Raw genomic sequence first — 19,461 nt, forward strand, 5'->3', positions numbered from 1 at the left:
CATAGACACAGACACACACACACAGAGATAGACGTACACATGGAGAACACATATTATGAAAGTTTACATTAAATCATAAGGATGAAAAAAAAAATCAGCATGCTTTAAATATCTTTTCAAGGCAGGGATTTTAGTCCAGCTAAACACTTGGGTAATCCTCTTTCACAGTGCATGTACACTGTATACACATAAATTCTGATTATCTCCGCCCATGATTAATGCTAACTTTCAAAGCAGTAGCACTATCCTCTCAAAAGGTATAAGTGTTGAAAGTGATTTTTTGTTTTTGCATTTGCTAACACATTCTGTCCATAATTGATGCTAACTTTCAAAGCAGTAGCATTATCCTTTCCAAAGTTATTGATGTTGAAAGTGAAGAGTGTGCAAAGGATTTTCAAGAAATGAAAAGGGGTCTCTAAGACATACCTGATCACCCTACTCTGCAAAGAAAAAAAAAAGACGAAGTTGTACGAAAACTGCTGAAAACACACTTTCCCATTGATTTTATGACCCCCAGCTTAAGAAAAAGATAGTTCTTCAGAAAATATGGAAAACTTGATCTGGTTGACTCATTCAACCTTTTTTGAGTCCTCATTTAACATCAAGGGATGCAATAATATTTTTCGTTGGTTTTGTACCCCACAGTCAGATATATCACACACTATAGGCCTTAATAGTAGACCTTGAGGGAAACTAGGGAAGGAACTCTTAAACATCTTTTTCACGATATGAACACATTAAAGACTTCAGAACAAAAACACAGCTTGATACATGCATACTAGTGATACATTTCATCCAGACAAAGGCTCAGGAGTAGGCCTAGTTATAAATGTTACAAAATGCACACACACAAACACGAACACACACATCTTTTTTAAGCTTCACTCGGGGGTTCTAACATAGTTCAGCTAATGCGCAGAGTTAAACTGTCCCTACCTAACCACACATAGGAGTACTACATACTCACACAATCAGTCACAATAACATGATTATTACATACATGTATAATGTTTCACTATACATTTATATTCCATGCTCGGGAATGTTTGGCAATCTACGTAGGGAGGGCTCCCTCTGGAGTCAGAGGCCAAATATTCTCTCCAGGTATTCATTGAGAAACATTCCATGGGGATCCAGCTGCTTCCGAGTATTACAGAACTCGCCCCAGCGGGGATACAGCTCACTCAGCTCCTTAGGACCCAGAGGATGTTCCTGTATGGTGGTAACCATGGTAATACATCTTTGTTCTAACACTGTCACTGGAAAGCATACATAATTATCATAGTATATTTATGTGGGGGGGGGGGGGGGCTATATTCACAAGGGTGAAGTAATCTTTTAACCCGTGGAAGACTAGTCCTGAGTATACTCAGGCAGGTGTCTATGGAAATTGTGTGTTATAGAACAATCAGCTTGTCCTCAATGGCTTTTAAAAGCATACGCACTTGGCATAACTTGCCACAATATTCTTGGGCATTGAGTGAAACATTAACCCTAACTAGGCTTCTTAGGTAGATGATAGAGCCGGGGGGGGGGGGGGAGGGCCTCCCAGCCCCTCCCTCCAGATCTCGGCCGTCAACCGCGCGATCATCAATGAAAATTGGGACACACATTGCCTATGACGTAATGTAAAGTGCCATGAAGCTAATTTTTAACAAAAATTATCATTTATGCTAAATTACACCAAGTTATGGATAATGATGCATGAAATGAGACAATTTGGAATAAATCACTAAATAAAACTCAAAAGAGCCACATATTTTGTGTAAATATTTTTTTTAGTGTCCTTAGCAAATGTAAGAGAAAAAAATTGTGCAATCAGAAAGAATTTCTTAAGTATTCCATTGTTTTTGGAATTTCTTATTTATTTCTTTGATTTTTTTTCGGCTTTATGCTTTTCATTGTTTTTTCAATGAAATTTGTCCGCGACATTCTTCCGAACAAGGAAATATGTTATTAAATTTATTTTAATCAATAAAAGCCCAAAATAATCATGCTTTTATGAAATTGCCTGTAAACACAGTTTGCATTGAAATTGCATTGAAGTCGCAAATTACTGGAGACTCGAAAGAAAAAGGTCTTGAAACGTCTTGGCGATAGCTTTTTGCATTATGTAGCGATATATTGCGCGAAACGTCGGGGGGGGGGGGGGTTCGGAACCCCCCCCCCCCCCCCTCCGACCTACTAAGGGTTAAACTTGACCCTGTTGTAGATGTAGCGAGGCTTTTGGCTCAGTCAAGGGTAGCGGTGTGCCTCAGTCTAACACAAAGGCCCCACAAATATCTCAGGGGGTGGGATCTAATAGGTAAAATCTTACTAAATCATTGCCAACTGTATTTGCAGTCAATCATAAGATTATTCAGTAGTTTACAGCTATCTGTTCCACTTTATGTGGGTGCTCTAGCATGCATGCCAATGGTCAAAACATTATCAAAGTGTAAAAGAAATCCATGATTCAAATCCATTTCACAAGATTAAAAAGAGGAGAGATAAGGATAAATTACACATTCTCACGTCTTCAGGCATTCATTATGGGATGTCTGATGCCAAACACAATGTGTTACTGGTATTGTCAGCAACTGGAATTACATGTTGTTAACACACCATGGACTACAGTAAATGTAATTTAACTTTGTGAATTTCTGCCTTTTAGGTTGATGGTGTTAGATCAGTTTTCATATTTTGGGACTCAATATTCCTATTTACAAGTATCAAATATATTACGTAAAGGCACCAAAATTTCAATTTCAATTTCCATAGTTTATTTAAATCAGATTGGACACTTAACAACTTGTTTCTGTATGAATTTCAAAGTGCCAAGACTTATATAGTGCAAATGGAACCAGCAGCTTATGGTAATGCTCACCTTGGCCCAGTGAGGACGTCCTCCTGCTTTGTGGACTATGTCTTCGTACAGGGCCCGGTATTTTGGATTGGACGTTTTCTTCCCGTATGGTCTGCACAGGAGAAACACAGGGGACGAGTGAAAAAGAAATAATACATAATTTTGGGGAGGAAAGAAATGGAATGAAATTAACTTCATAATGTGTGCATTACGTGGCACAGCATAACACACAAGCAATACTAGGACACAAAATCATTATGTCTGACAAATATTTTATAACGATTAGAAACAAACAAACATGAGACCTTCGTGACACTTCAGTCACATCAAAGAGAGATCATCATTCAAAATGTTATGATGATAAATCAAATAGAAATTGATGCTAACTATCTACACATAGGTTGAAATTTCGGCTTAATATTCCATTTCCTCGTACCTGTCTATATCTTGATCAAAGCCAGTTTCCCATACAAACAAGCACACTAAAATCAAACAAATTACCAGAAGACACCCACACAAGACCAACAAACCCACAGTAGCACACTCAAACCAGTTTCTCATACAGAATAATTTCCACAAGATTCTGTATACTTTTTTTTTTCTTTCATCATGTTATAGTTTGGCAATGTCACTGACTCGACCAAAAGTAGTTATCCAGCAAAGAAAGAACAACAACAAACAAAAAATGATAAAAAAATATATATACTGGTAATGTATTCCCCTTTATAGTCCAGTCAAAATATGGAATGACACAAAACTAATTGCAACAGAAACCATTCCACTTGCATTTAACCTGGAAGAGCTATCAAAAGAATATATTAAAAGTTCCCTAAAATTCGAGTGGTGGATCAATGCCTAATGGTTTATTGCCGCTTGGTCTATTCCCACTTGGGCTAATCACCAGTTGGGCCAACACCATTTGGGCTAAACCCATTTGGTCCACTTCTCACTTGGTCTACTTGCCACATGGTCTAATGACCAGTTGGTCTAATGACCACTACGGCTAATCGTCAGTTTGTGTAATTCCCATTTAGTCTAATTGCCAGTTGGTTTAATGTATTTTTTTGCCACTACGTCTAATTGCACTTGGTCTAATATCAGTTCGTCTAATGTTCAGTTGGTCTAACACCAGTTGGTCTATTGCCAGTTGGTCTTCTCCCACTTGGTCTAATAACCAGTTGGTCTAATAAACACTTGGGCTAATTCTCACTTGGTCTAATTTACACTTAGTCTATTTTCATTTAGTCTAATAGCCACTTGGTCTAATTGCCAGTTCGTCTAATCATCATTTGGTCTATCTCCCACTTTGGATAATGACCAGTTGGTCTAATGACCAGTTGGGCTACCACAGACTCTAGGATACTGAGTCTAGGTGTGGTAATAAAGTTGGCTCGAAAACTGATTTATTATATTTTAAGTTCAATGTTGCGTAAATAGGAGGAATGGTTAATTATCTTTTTCCTTGAAAGGGTGAAAGCCCACAATTTAAATGCGTATACTACTTGGGCTTGAATTATTTACTTTTATTCATTCATTTTTCTTTTTGAATATTTAATTACTAGTAGGCCCTATAGTAATATGTCTTTGCCAATTTTTCCGCGCGCCAGAATCAAGTACGAGAGCGCGCGCTCTTTTTGCAGCTGGCCGGGTCGGGCGCGCCTGAGCTGTCGGTACGATCAGCCGGAGAACGTTGGACGGACGAAACGTTCAATATAAGCTCAAGATGGACGTTTTTAAAACTTCCAAAGGCAAATTTTGCGTTTCACATCAAGGGTATTCGTATATTGAAAGAGGTAGGTCGAACGGATACATTTATTGGAGATGTCGGCATAGGAAAACATGCTCTGGCACCCTGATCACAATGGAAGCGGCAGGCCACATGGCCTTCCCGAATCCCAGGGAGGGCGTACCGCACAGTCACCTCCCTGATGTGGACGCCGTGACTGTGGAGAGAGCGCAGTCGAATATCAACCAGAGAGCTGCAACAGAACTTGCTCCCGTGCAATCCATTTACAGGGATGAGCACGTCAACTTGTTGTTGGATAACAAGTGACGATTAGCCCAAGTGGTAATTAGACTAAGTGGTAATTAGACCAAATGACAATTAGACGAAATGGAAATTGGACTAATTGGTATTAGACCAAGTGGTAATAGCCGAAATGGGTGTAGCCCAAATGAATATTAGACCAAGTGGCATGTAGACGAAGTGAATATTAGACCATGTGGAAATTAGACGAAGTGGAAATTAGACGTAGTGGCAATTAGCCGAAGTGGAGTTAGACCAAGTGATGATAGACTAACTGAGAATTAGACTATTAAAGTGATATTAGCCGAACTGGTCATTAGACGAATTGGATATTAGACCAAGTAAAAATTAGACGAAATGGTAAATAGACGAAGTGGTTGTAACCCAATTGGGTTTAGCCCGAATGGTGTTAGCCCACCTGGTGATTAGACCAAGTGGCAATAGCCCAACCGATAATTTACCTGCCTAATTTGCATAAATTCAAAATGGCCGCCATAAAACCTTTGTATGCTTATATCTTGGGACATAGAACCCATAGAAAGTCAGTTCTTGTGTCTAAACCTATGTTTTTTAGGTCAAGGAGTACAATTATGATATCAGTAATAACTTAAAAGTATTCATTTGTACATAATTTACATAAATTTACATAATGCATTCAAAATGGCCGCCATAATGGCCTTTTAATATCTCCGTACATAAAACCTGCAGAAAGTAAATTTTGGCATCTATATTCATGTCTTTCACGTCAATATACGCAATCATGATGTCAGTTATAACTCAAAAAGCATTCCTACATACATAATTTGCATATTATGCATATAATTATATGCAAAATGGCTGCCAAATGGCTTGTACATGCCCTTTTCTCTGATTATTTCATCCGTAAGTGGTTCCCTTTGTGTCTCTTATCTTCACTGCCAGGAATAATTGCTGCAGTACCTACATTCAATCGTAAGTCAATGAAAATCTGCATAAATATACATATAAATAATATAATTATTCAGATCACTAATACGAATACATTTCTGCTTTTAGGATATACATATACATGCAGCCTGCACAATGTTGATTGTGATGCCTGTATCTATACTAATTCAAGGGCAAAGAACATTTACATTTTACAATCTAAAAGGGGATGGCTAGTAACTGATCAGTGGGAATCAGTGAAAATGCTGGAGGATGATTATTTCAATCCTTGTGGGATTCATTTAAGAGTACATTATATATCTATTGTTGTGTGAAAATTATTTGCTTCAGAATGGTCTCATATTCAAGTAATGTGCAGTTTGATGTTTGCAGGTTAGCGTGCCTGGTCAGTGACGGGGCATTAATCTGCACATTACTTGAATATAAGACCGTTCTGAAGCAAATAATTTTCACACAACAGTAGATATATAATTTACTCTTAAATGAATCCCACAAGGATTTGAACAATCATCCCTCAGCATTCCCACTGATTCCCAATGATCGGTTACTAGCCATCCCCTTTAATGGACATCCTTACATCTAGTTGCATGAATTTCCATGAATTTACAAGTAGTTTTAGGCCTACTCTACCACCCATGATTTCCTCAAATAAAGCCTCTGGACAATAATCAATGTAAACAGCATTGGACAGAACCGATTTTCATTTAACTTTAACTTCAATTTAGCTTCCAAGTGTGCCCAATAGGTACAGAAAAATTGAAATCTTTGAATTGTTTTATGCATATTTGTAAGTACAAAATACTTTTTTTTTTTGCAAGGAGGAGGGTACATCAATTCATTATGAGCATGTTTATCTATGAATCTATATACAAAAGTTACATGAGTTTGGTATACAATGTAGTACATGTTTTGGTCATATTTTGGTGCCTTGGTCACTCAATGACTTTCTGAACAAGAGACCCATGGGTTCAGAGCTTACCTGAGTATCTCAAGTTTACCTTCCATGCAGTCTTGCAGACTGTTACCTAGGTACAGAGCTACCAAGTCTCACGCATTGTGAGTGAGACTCAAGCATTTAGGGTCTGTCTCACGATCTCACGCATGACACCCATTTTTTCTCACGCATTGGGAGCATAGCTTAAAGGATTAAAGTGAGAGTTGCAATTGAAGGTATATTTCCCTTTTGTCTTTCAAAATAAGTAAAAAATAGTTACCTAAGTATGCACCAGTTTGCACCATTAGGAGCTAAAAATTGAAAAAGCTCCCTACCGTGGGAGGACGGACACCCCCCCCCCCCCTCCCACACTCTCCCCTCGCTCCCTCGCTCACACACATTCGCGCGCGCCGGGATGCTGAGTCACGAAAATCTCACTCATAAAAATGTTTTGAACTTGGCATCTATGTAGGTAGAACACATCAAAGTTGGAAGCCTTGAGAGATCTCCAGGGCCCAGGGAGACATGACATCCATGTGTTTTTATTCCATGACACTGGCAAAAACACCTGCAAGGTCTGTAGAAAATGTGATTATGCGTTTCCCCCAAAAAATCAAAACTTACACAACTGGTCCCTAATGAATTAGGTATGGCAGCGACCAAACCATGATCTGGATCTGTCATGAAACATTTAAAAGTACCTTCTACAGTTTAGGGTCCCTGTAATCATGGCCTTTATCCTTTTACCCATTTCTGATTCTAGAGGGAAAAAAAAATGCTTTCAAAGATTCCCTAATTTGAGGGATTTTGGGCATCTTGGAGTAAACATGGGTTTCATGGTACTCATGTGACTAAATAATATGATATTCTATCCCCTCCAAAGTTCGGTAGAAAAAAAAAATGACCACACTTTTCGTGAAGATGAAAGTGTGAAAATTGGTCCCTAATTTAGTACAATTCCAAAGGGGATCACCCCTGAATCTGTCATGAACAATCTTACGAGTCCATTCACTGATGTATTTACTCAAAGCACTTCTGTTTTATACTTTATAGAAGTAGATACTCTATCGATTGTGTATATTGACGTGAAAAACATAAATATAGATGCCAAAACTTAATTTCTACAGGTTTTATGTACGGAGATATTGAAAGACCATTATGGCGGCCATTTTGAATGCATTCATATGTAAATTTATGCAAATAAAGTACAAATGAATACTTTTAAGTTATTACTGATGTCATAATTGTACTCCTTAACCTAAAAAAACATAGGTTTAGACACAAGAACTGACTTTCTATGGGTTTTACATCCCAAGATATAAGCATAAATAGGTTTTATGGCGGCCATTTTGAATTTGTGCAAATTAGGTATTGATCCAAAACTCGAATTTTAGGAAACTTTTAATATGTTGTTTTGATAGCTCTTCCAGGTTAAATGCAAGTGGAATGGTTTCTGTTGCAATTTATTTTGGGTTGTCCCTTTTTTTTTCATATTTGACTGGACTATTACATTGAAACATTTTCATTATGGCCTTTACTTTCCCCACAATAATGACAGCTCCCCAAATGATCCTGCAGCGGGCTTCAATTGGAAACTGAGATATCTCTTTATTCATGCCTTGATAAGGGAATACAAAAGCCTCTCCTGATTTGGGAAATCTTTTGCCTATTGAGATGTAAGTAACACACAAGTCGTCTCCCTTGTAGCTCTTCGGAATCACCTGACGGCATATAACTCAAGAACTATTAACCCCAGGCTTGCAAAAATAGGCAGTTTTCAATCCTCACACTTCACACTCGGTTCACATTATTCAAGTGTTGGATTACACATAGCATAACAGCACTCCTAACATTTCAAATACAGTACCGTATCAAAGAATTGCTAATACAATCACAAAAAGAATGTAATGCGAAAATAAACATAAAATGCACTTATTTGGTAAAAAATAATCTATTTCATGGCAAACGGAGACATATCGTCGAGACAAGCTTGTAGAGATGAAAGCCAATCACGGAAATAAGGAGAGAGAGAGCAAAAAAAGTGACTCACGTGAAGTGAATGAAGCTGATGAAACACGTGTCCCTGCCATTGGCCGGACTGATCATGATGTCATCACCTCGGGTGAAGCGCACTTCTACCGGGAAGTGGGCGTAGAATGATGTTCTCTGATTCACAGCTCCTCTCCAGTTCTCTCAGAACGGAAGCCGTCTTGTCCCTGGGATAGACATAGAGGGCAGCATTGTGGTAATCGATAAAACTATGACTACTAAACTTAGATTGACAACTCTAAAATCTCATGTGTGTAAAATTAGATGAAAGAAGTTAAACTTACAAAACATTTGTGTAAAATCTTCACAAAGGCAGAACAAAGTATACAAAACTTGTCCAATATGATAATTACATGTATTCATCAATCTAATCTCATTGAATTTCTGGCTGATTAAAGGATCAACAACAAATTGAATGATTTGAATGTCTTTTATAAGTCTTGAACCAAAAGAAATAACAGTTTGGTCAATATGACTCAGTGAAATGGAATATTTTCTTCTTCCTGATGAAATACAATATTAACACTAACAATTATAATGATATTAAACAGCAACAGACCATGTATAGACATGTGATTTCTTGGACTTAACTGCTTTATAGCAAGATGGAATCTTGGTATCAGGGTAGCGGGTGAATCTGTTTATAACGCGTGATCTTCATATGAAATAATTTAGGATTAGCAAAGAACAGTAAACAAATGCATGGCACAAAAGGCACCCCAATAAATTCTAAGGCATGATGGAAATATTGGTGTCCATGCACTTAAAGTCCTTGTGGCTTCACAAAAATATGCAAAATTAGTGACATAGCTTGAAAGAAACACATTTCTGTAAGTTTCAATCCGACCTTACAATTTACATTCTCTTCCACTAAAACAAAAATAAGTCACAAGCTGAACTACTATTAGAATGCCTGCTGCCCTCTATGGACAACAAGTAATATAATTATCTAGTACGTACGTGTAACTCACCTAGGTATTGCCCAGTCTGTCACAAGCTGCTTGAACAGGCAGTTGAAGTTGAAGATCTTGTAGCTGATGTCAACACGCTCTCGCGGGAGAGCAACAAACAAGTAGAAGTGAACCTTTTTTATCACAGCAACTAACGGTGGGGAAAAAGTACTGAGGGGAGAATAATGACAGAAAATGTAAAACAAAAAGTGAGGATTTAATAGCTTGATGGTAGGGAGTCATAAGATTGAGGTTGAACGAAATGTTGAATACCACTGATTCTAATTCATCTTATGGACACTTATACATGTATATTTGACTATGTATTACATGGCTAGCTGCCTTCATTAGAATTGTAATTTATTTTTTTTTTTTTCTGTGATCTCAAAAGTCAGTAAATGCTTGTAAGAAAGTCGTAAAAAAACTAGGATGAGTTAATTTGCTTTAAAATGTATTTCCAACTGACACCTGTCTGAGAAATACTCAGGGCAAGTTTTCAACAAGATAAGGACCAGGCATTGGAGCAAAAGGCACAAAGGCTACCGGAAGGGTCTTGAGCTAAGGACATCATGATTCACAGTCTATGGCCTCATCCTCTCAGCTACTACGATACAAATGTATGCCACAGCTTAGCAAACAATGAACAGACATATGCGAGTACAAAAGCAGACCAACAAACAAACGGGCGAACAAACAACCACACAAATACTTTTCTGGGCCAACTTCATTCAGCACTGATAAGTTGCCCAGTTGTCCTATAAACTAAAGCTCCTCTGAATTCTTCCTGATGACAATATATTCACACTCTGAAGGATTTCTGTCTTTTGCATGGTGATTGCCATTATTCACTTATACATTTTACAACAACTGACCATGAAGGCAAGTACAGGTGGAAGTATTCTGCAGGATCTTCAGATGTGGACCCCTATGGAAACCAGCTCCGCTGATCAGGGTGTTCCACCCCACGAAGAGGAAATAAATTCAATTCAATTCAATTCTGAATATCTACAACTATGCAAGAATCCACAACTTCATGGAAAACGTCTAGACTCAAAGATGCTACCCTACTTTTGTAATGGTACCACTCTCATTTCCAAATTACTATAGCATTTCTGGGGCAAAACGCTGAGTGTGTGCACAGCTCCGATGAGGAAAAGACATGAATTTCCCTTTCAAGAACCCAGGCATTTTAGACCAGCTCCTGGCCTGAGCAAAATTGACCCACCCCAAGCTTAAAGAAAGGCATTCCTCTTCCAAAAAGAAAATCATTGTCTCCACACCTCAACCAGTAGAAAAACTCCAAGAGGTAGAATCCGACCAACGTATCCCAGAACCATGATGACTTCACCTCTGTCCTCTTCTTCTCTGTTCGGTTGACCTTTGACATCATGACAAAGTCGGTGTGAGGGTACCAGAAGAACCTGAAGTGCTCGCTGCCGGTCACGATACCGGTCAAGATTGTCCGGAACCGTTAAAAAAAATCACCCTGTTAGTCTGAGAAACAATATTTCCCTGTCTTGGTTGGCATTATTTTTTTTTTCCTCATTATGTTTTCATACTTTGTAAATTATTGTAGAAGGCATGGTCAATTAAGGGAAAATACCTTTTCTTTGAGTCTATTTGCACAAACATGATCATTTTTTTTTTTGTTTCGGATAAAAAAAAATACATTTACCCCTCGAAGTTCCTCAATTTATAGAGGTCTGCTCATTACCGGGGTATCTACCGTACACACATGTGGGTCTATTAGTTATGTAGAAATATTTTGAAAAAAAGAAACAAACAAAAAGGAACGAAAAAGTGTCAATCTGTTGAAATATAAAAACGAATTCAACGTACTTCCATATTTCCAGCAAAATGAAAGAGGACTTGAGATACCTCTTTCAGATACCTCTCTCAAAATACCCAAGTCTTGGACTTGGGTCATTCTTACATTCACATAAGAACTCACTCATTCATTTCAGGCACTTCCGGAGGTAATTAGGGTTTATCATTTATACACAAGATGAGTCCATGCATAAGCTCAAATTTGCCAAGTCAAACTGAATTTGGCCGAAAATTGGACTTGGGTGATTCTTACATTCATGTCTTCATATTTTAGAGCGTATTGTATTGGATGGAGTCTCCCGCGAAATAACAATGCTATTGCTGAGCTCTCAAATCACAGAACGTGCGACATAAATGGAGTTCGACAAATCAGCCAACGGCTGGTGGAGCCAGCCATTATAGTCGAAGAGTGGAGAAGCGCATTTACTGAATACAAACACTCTTTGTAAAGGAGAATCCTGTTTGTTTAATGATTCCAAAGGGTAGGTTACATGCATATGCAGGACTTTCGTCCTCGTCCTATCTTGAGAACTGTGATATTTATGATCATTAAGTTGACAGACTTAGCATGAGGCATTCCATCTAAGCGTATATCAATTTTGTTCAATATACACTCTCTCTGTCTTCGACTATCTATGATGGATAGAAGATACCACCTCGTTTTTCTACTAACATTGACCGTTGACGTCTTCTGTGGACTCTCTGCAGAAGGTAAGTCTAATACACAATTTCGAGTCCAATCCTTTGACATTGAAAAGGATTGAGTGAAGCGACAGATGCACACAGAATATCATTTTTTTTTCCGAGGGACGAGGTACGGAAGCACCGACGCAGTGGGCACTCTCTTCCATTAAATGTGCATAAAATGAAAACACATTATGCCGAAAACCCATGATAAATTATACACCTACTCAGCTTCTCTCATTCCATGCGTTTATGTTATTTTGCTTGGTAAAATGAATCTTTTGTCTTGTTCGCTGTAATCTTAGCTGTCATTTTTGTTTCTGTTTTATCGTTCAAAGCCGGAAAAGAAAATCACCACTTGAAAACTCGCTGAAAAAAAGTATCAATTTTGATGTAACAGGAAAGCGGGAAACATTCAAATCAGGATTGTGTTGGTGCTTAATTAACACATTCTATTCATAATAGATTCCAACTTTCAAGGTAGTAGCACTTTCTGTTGAAAAGTTATTAGAGTTGAAACTGAAGGATGTGTAAAGGATTCTTAAGAAATGAAAAGGGACGCACTAAAAACGCACTACCATACAAAAAAGGGTTGTAGAACAACTGATGAAAACACAATCTCCTATCCGTTTTATGATACCAAACTCAATAATAATGTAGTCGAAGAATAGCTCTTTCAGGAAGTATGAAAAACTCGAAGATTGACTTGGTTGATTTGTTTCGACTCCCTCAAGATCAAGGGCTGCGACATTGGATTCGTTTTGTGATGGACGTTGATATATTACATATGTGACTGTGCACCTCAAAACGAACATAAAGTCGCACACACTGATTTTGCGTGAGGACTGAAAATAAGTGAAATGGGTCAACCTAGCCGAACTTGACTTTTTCATATTTTCTGAAAGAGCGGGTCTTCTTTTACATAATGTTAAAATTTGGTATCATAAAACGGGCAGGAAAGTGTGTTTTTTTAGCAGTTTATCTCGAGCATTTTTGGTAGAATAGTGTGATTAGGTGTTTCTTTAGAATCCCTTTTTCATTTCTCAAACCTTGTCCACACTCTTCACTTTCAACTCTAATAACTTTTGAAAGGATAGTGCTACAGCTTTGAAAGTTGGCATTAATTATGGACAGAATGTGTTAATGAGGCATGTTAAATTTCAGTTTAATCTGATAATCCCTTCATTGTTGTCACTCTGGTGGTTTACTTCCTGTTTTTTGTCCCATTCATCCCACAGCCAGCACGGTTTGGTAAAGATTAAGCACTTGAATAGACACTGTACTTCAGAGCCTCTTTTCTCAGTTCATACTTTTCCTGAGTTTGTGCTTTCTTTCCAATATTTAGATAGGTTAGGAGAGCCCATTTGATTTGAGTTATATATCATTTTAAAGCTTAAAGTCTGCTCTTTCAGAATATGGTCTTAACTAAAAATTCATGTCTGGCGACTTTTTGTTTGTTTTGAGGTGCAGTGTCACATATATGTATGTATATAATATATATATATATATATATATGAAGGGTTTGTTTGCAAAAACCGATAAGTCCATTTTTGAAGATGTTGAAGTACGATCTCTGTCATAAAGTACAAAATAATACCTTTGAAATGATATATTGGTCATTACATATATAGGTATATTATTGAAGTTATGGTCAAAAGAAGCAAACATTTTCTTATTATTCTCTTTATTTTTCTTGACCTTTAATCGCAAATATCTCCATTTAGCAAATATGGACTTATCGGTTTTTGCAAACAAACTCTTCATATATATATATATATATATATATATATATATATGTATGTATTATAATAATTGCTATGTTAACCGTTATCACAAAACAAACAAAAAGTCCCTCGCCTTGTGAGGATATTCAGTAGGTGAAATGAGTCCGCCCACACATTTAGCTTATAGAGTTTCATTCAATTCAATTCAATTCAATTCATTTTAATCGTTGCATGAAACATTACAGGAAATGCAAAGCGGGTTTTTTACATACAGTTATGAATGACGGGCATTAAAAAAAAATGATAGTTCATTAATAACTGAACATGCATACAAAGTCTAACTGGAAAGAACAACAATATAAAAACGTGGCATAAAACCAACGAAATTGGCATAATGTTAAAAACTCTAGAAATCTCCCCTGTCGCTACGTTCTCAGTTCCACCCCCCTCACTTCGCCCGCGATGAACTGAATCAACTCAAACCAGCTCGCCCAAAAGTACCAACACAAGAAGCAAATTTAGCGCCTGCGTAAATAATATCAGTGACTGAATCGTCGATATAAAGTTCTTGCTGAAATCCGCCAATACTGCATATAATCAATTTACAAATTATCTCAGACGTATATCAAATACAATCATTATAATTGTATTCACCAAAAAAAAAGTAATATTGATAAAGATTAATGGAAAAGAAAAGGAAAGGAAAAATAAAAAGGAAAAAGGAAACGGAGGGTTAACAGCTCATAATATCAATCCACATCAGCTGTTTTTCTCAATAATCCAAAACTGTAAGGTCCGAGATGAGGTGATGGTGATGACCGTGATGATGACTTTTAAAATGTCAGTAATTATGGTGGTAAAGCTGATAATGAAAATGGCGATAACGTTGTGGTGGAGATGATAATTCCTTGATAATGAAGGTTATAACCGTAACGGTCATGGTGATGAAGGTGATGCAGCTTATGATGGTGATAAAAGATTTGGGATCTTCAATGCAGTTTTACTCCGGTCATCGACAGTAATTCCAGTAACCCCTCAACAACTGATAACTACGCACATAATGGTCATGGGCTTCCTGGAATCACAGCAACACCGCTCTCATCTCAACAAATTTCTAAACCATGCTAAAAAAAGAACTGCTTCTTTACCCTTATCTATCACAAAGCATATCCATTCTTAAGGGCTTCTTTTCTTTCGTTGGTTTCATTGGTATGAGACTTTCACCAGATGGGCTGTAGACTACAGGTTTCAAGTATTGATAGTTCTTTCGTGATTCCTGACGGGCCAGGTTACTCGGTATCGGATAATGATAATGACATAATGATATTATTGCGAGAAGCTTTACATAATCTTCTTGTATTAATTCTAACACTGAATATCATGAACGCGACCTAGCCTGAGCGAGCGGAGAGGGCGAGGGGAGTGGGAGGGGTGTTCCCACGTTGAGAACTCGCTACGTTTTCATGTTGTAAATAGTCAATTTGATGCATGTTTTTTGCGCGTGTTATCGACTTTTCATCGACTTTTGATTTGCCTATAAAATGGTATTATTTAAATAAACGTCTTGTATTAATTCTTACACTGAATATCACGAACGCGCCCGAACCTGAGCGAGCGGAGCGAGCGAGGGGGGGGGGGGGGGGTCGGTTGAGTTGTTGTGTTGTTATTATGGTGCAAGTCAATGCGTGTTTTTGCGTGTTTAATCGCCTAGAAACAGCTCCACATGTTAATGGTAGCAGTATATGAAGAGTTTGTTCGCAAAAAGTCCATATTTGCCAAATGGACATATTTACGATTAAAGTTCAAGGGAAAAAAAGAGAATAATAAGAAAAGTTTTGCTTCTTGTGACCATAACTTCAAAAATGTACCTTTATATGTAGTGACCAATATATGATTGAAAGGGTATTATTTTGTACTTTATGAGAGACACCGTACTTCAAAATCTTCAAAAATTGACTGATCGGTTTTGCGAACAAACTCTTCATATTTTGATGTAGATTATCATTGAACACTTTTGCCTATAAAGTGACATCATTTTAATAATGTGTTAATTCTTACACTGAGTGTCATAAGCGCGACCAGGAGGGGAGATGTGGTGGGGGTGTCCCCCCTCCCAAGGTGAGAACTTTTTTATATTTTGATGTTGCAAATAGTGCCATTTGATGCATGTTTTTGCGTGTTTTCCGACTTGAAACAGACCCATTTGTTTAAGGTTAGCAATATACTTTGATGCAGATTATCAGTGAACAGTAATCTGCCCATATCAAATGGTGTCATATAAATGTACTTCTGGTATGAACGCTGTCTGTTAAGCAATCAAACAGAAAAAGCATACACACGAGGGTTTTCGAAGGGGTATTTCTCCTCCCACACGAAGGTGATTTTGCATTTTCAGACCTAAAATTCAGCGATCTGGTGCATCCTTTTGGTGCACTACGGTGCAAAATAATAATTGAAATAACTAGGACTTTTTCAGGGAAGTGTTGAAATCATGAAATTTAGCTCTTATTCCGAATGTACATCATCTGTGTCTATGTACAAACTCTAGTAATGTAGAGCTTAGGGGGAGAGTGTTGGAGGGGGATTTCCCCCTTGCTCGATGGAGCCTTTGCGTTTTTTAAAATTGAAATAAAGCCATTAGGAGCACAATTTTTGTGGAAAATTCGGAAATTGTCATTCCCAATCGTCATTGTCATTATTATGATCTTACTTGATGAAAGGTTGAAAGGGAGACCCGTTTCATGTACATGTATACAGTATACACGCATTTTGTTTTCCACCGCCGAAATCCCCGGTCCAAATCTTTGGGGGGGGGGGGGGGGGGGGGAGTGGGTGACAGCCCCCATGCCCCCCCCCCCCCCCCCTTGGCTATGCCAGTGGGTGTTATCCTATGGTCTCTACACCTAAAGAGTAATAATAGATTTTTCAGTCAAACATCCGTATTTTATTATTTGATATCAAATTAGTAGAAGCGTCCATTTTCGTCAAATTTGTTCAAACATTGAAATACCGTCATCAATAATCGTTTTATTTTTTTTCTTCTTCAGTTCAGTTGAATAACTTGGCAGACGTTTTGGTATTTAAGTATTCAAATTCATTGGAATTTGATTGCGTGCACTCTTACCACGACCAGCACTCTTGTCAATACATTTTACGTTGGCCTTTGGCTACACAGAATGAACGATATTCAGAATTCTGTAGACCAACCCTACCAAACACTAGTTATTTGCTAATTTGTCCATGTCTAAACGAACAATTTCATGTCTCATTGAACTTTGAATCATAGCCCCGAAAAGTTAGAAATGGGGAAGTAGTGTCAATAGTGAAATGTACACGCTACACAAGTTAAGCAAACGCATTATGGTTCCAGGGCTGAGGGAACGACGCATTTACTTCCCTATATGTAGCATTTCAAAGAAAATAATCCCATGCATCTGAAGGTATAGTGCTTGGGATTTTGTAATATATTGACGTCTAATAGATTGATGTAAGACAGATTTAACGTATATTCTTTATGTCGCATAAACTGTCCCAGTCTTTACCTGAATGCAAACGGGCAGAGGATAATGCCTTGTTCTGATACTAACGCTTACTGCTCCGGTATACTGGGTGCCCACCTCAAAGGGCAGGACCTACGTTAAATGTTACTTCTATGAACTTGGCAAGAAGTACTGCGGAAATTATGGGCCTATATCGGAGGACAATACTGCCTAATAGAATTAGTGCAGTTGATTACAGAGTGTCAAAATAGGCATTGATATGATATGAAATGACCTTACAAATGCTTGTAAATGTTAGAAATCGCGACCTGAATTTGAAAGGAAAGAATAAAATTCTTTAACTTAGTTACTGCACAGAAAACAACGTCCAAATCCAAAAAGGGGAAACAGATTAAAAAGGTTACGCAAAGAGGTCAATGGTCTGGACAAGTTGCATCCCCAAATTTTGACGGCTGCACTGTTTCCCTCACCGCCTAATTCGTCGTGTCTTTGTCATCATTCAAATTATTATAGAAAAGAGAGAGAGAAAAAAAAATGTTTTCATATCGAAGATTGTCGGCAAAAATTGGATTTCCAATTTGAACATTTCCTAATAAAAAATGGTAATTTGATACCAAATAGACGGTTTCATCCTATTTTGATGGTGCTAAATCCGACTGTAGTAGTTGCAACTCTTGAATTCTTAAGGTTTTTGAGATATTCATACTTTTTGATATTCACTCGCCGCCATCTTGAATGGATCTCAAAAACTTTAATGATTCAAGCCTTGCATCGACCAGATTTGGATTCAGTACCCTCCAAATAGAGTAAAACCATTTTTCGAATTCATTAACATTTTCAAAAGAAATACTTATTTTAAAATGTAAAACCAACAAAAAGTCCTGAAACATGGATGATACCATTCTAAAGGAACAGCGACTCTACGCTTTAAAATGATGCTTTACTCAAATCAAATGAGCTCTCCTAACAAATCTAAATACTGGAAAGAAAACACACACTCTGCAAAAGTGAAAATTTAGAAAAGTGGCTTTGAAGTACATGTTTTATCTTAACCTAGCCATGCTAGCTGTGCAATGCATGGGACACAAACAAGATGCAAACCATCGGAGCAACAACAGTCAAAGGATTTTCAGATTAAACTGAAATAGAGAATGATTTTATAACACTTTTTTTAAAATCATTAATGCCAACATTAAGAGCAGTAGCATTATCCATTCAAAAGTTATGAGTTGAAAGTAAATAGTGTGCAAGGGATTTTCATGAAATGAAATAGAGTCTCTAAGACATACCTGATCACACGTCTATACACAAAAAAGAGTTGAAAAAACTGCTGAAAACACACTTTCCAATTCATTTTGTATGATCCTAAATGAAGGGATATGTAGAAGAAGAAAAGCTCTTTCAGAAAATGCCAAAAAAAAAAAATCAGGATTGACTCGCTTGACCCGTTTCACCTATTTTGAATCCTCATGCAAAATAAATGTGTGCGACTTCTTTTTTTCTTTTTCTTTTTCTTTTTGATTTGTGATGCACGGTAAGAAATGTAAATTTATGGCGACCATTTTGAATATCTAAAAAGCGGAAGAGTTGCTTCCTCCAGAATTGGATTCAGCACTCCCAAAATAGATTGATATCTTAAAAGTTTTCAAAGGAAATATATGAGAATGTATTTTTTTTTTTTTTTTTTTGGGGGGGGGTCATTTTGAATATCTTACGATCCTCACGAATGCAATGTTTCATCATCGAGATTCAGATTCAGCACTCTCGAAAAAGGTATAACTTCATTTTTGGGTTTATTGTTTTCACTATTTATAAAGAGATACATAGGCATTTCAGATTTCCGCGACCATTTTGGTAGTAATTTCAAATATTTCGAAACCCTTAAGGATGCAAGAGTTACAACATCCAGATTCTGATCCAGAAAGCTTTAGATAAGGTAAAACCATCAAAAAGAAAACACACTAATAAACACACAAACGGATGGACGGTAAAACA

General features: G+C 37.4%; 1 pseudogene; it reads right to left on the reverse strand.

Annotated features, from left to right (window-relative positions):
- Positions 1-1,080: 1,080 nt before the first annotated feature.
- LOC139721800 (L-gulonolactone oxidase-like) lies at positions 1,081-11,955 on the reverse strand (annotated as a pseudogene).
- Positions 11,956-19,461: the final 7,506 nt, after the last annotated feature.

The sequence above is a fragment of the Diadema antillarum genome, unplaced genomic scaffold (genome assembly GCF_040938485.1).
Source record: "Diadema antillarum isolate AM-2024a unplaced genomic scaffold, OU_Dant_1.0 scf00000150, whole genome shotgun sequence".
Classification (NCBI taxonomy): Eukaryota; Metazoa; Echinodermata; class Echinoidea; order Diadematoida; family Diadematidae; genus Diadema; species Diadema antillarum.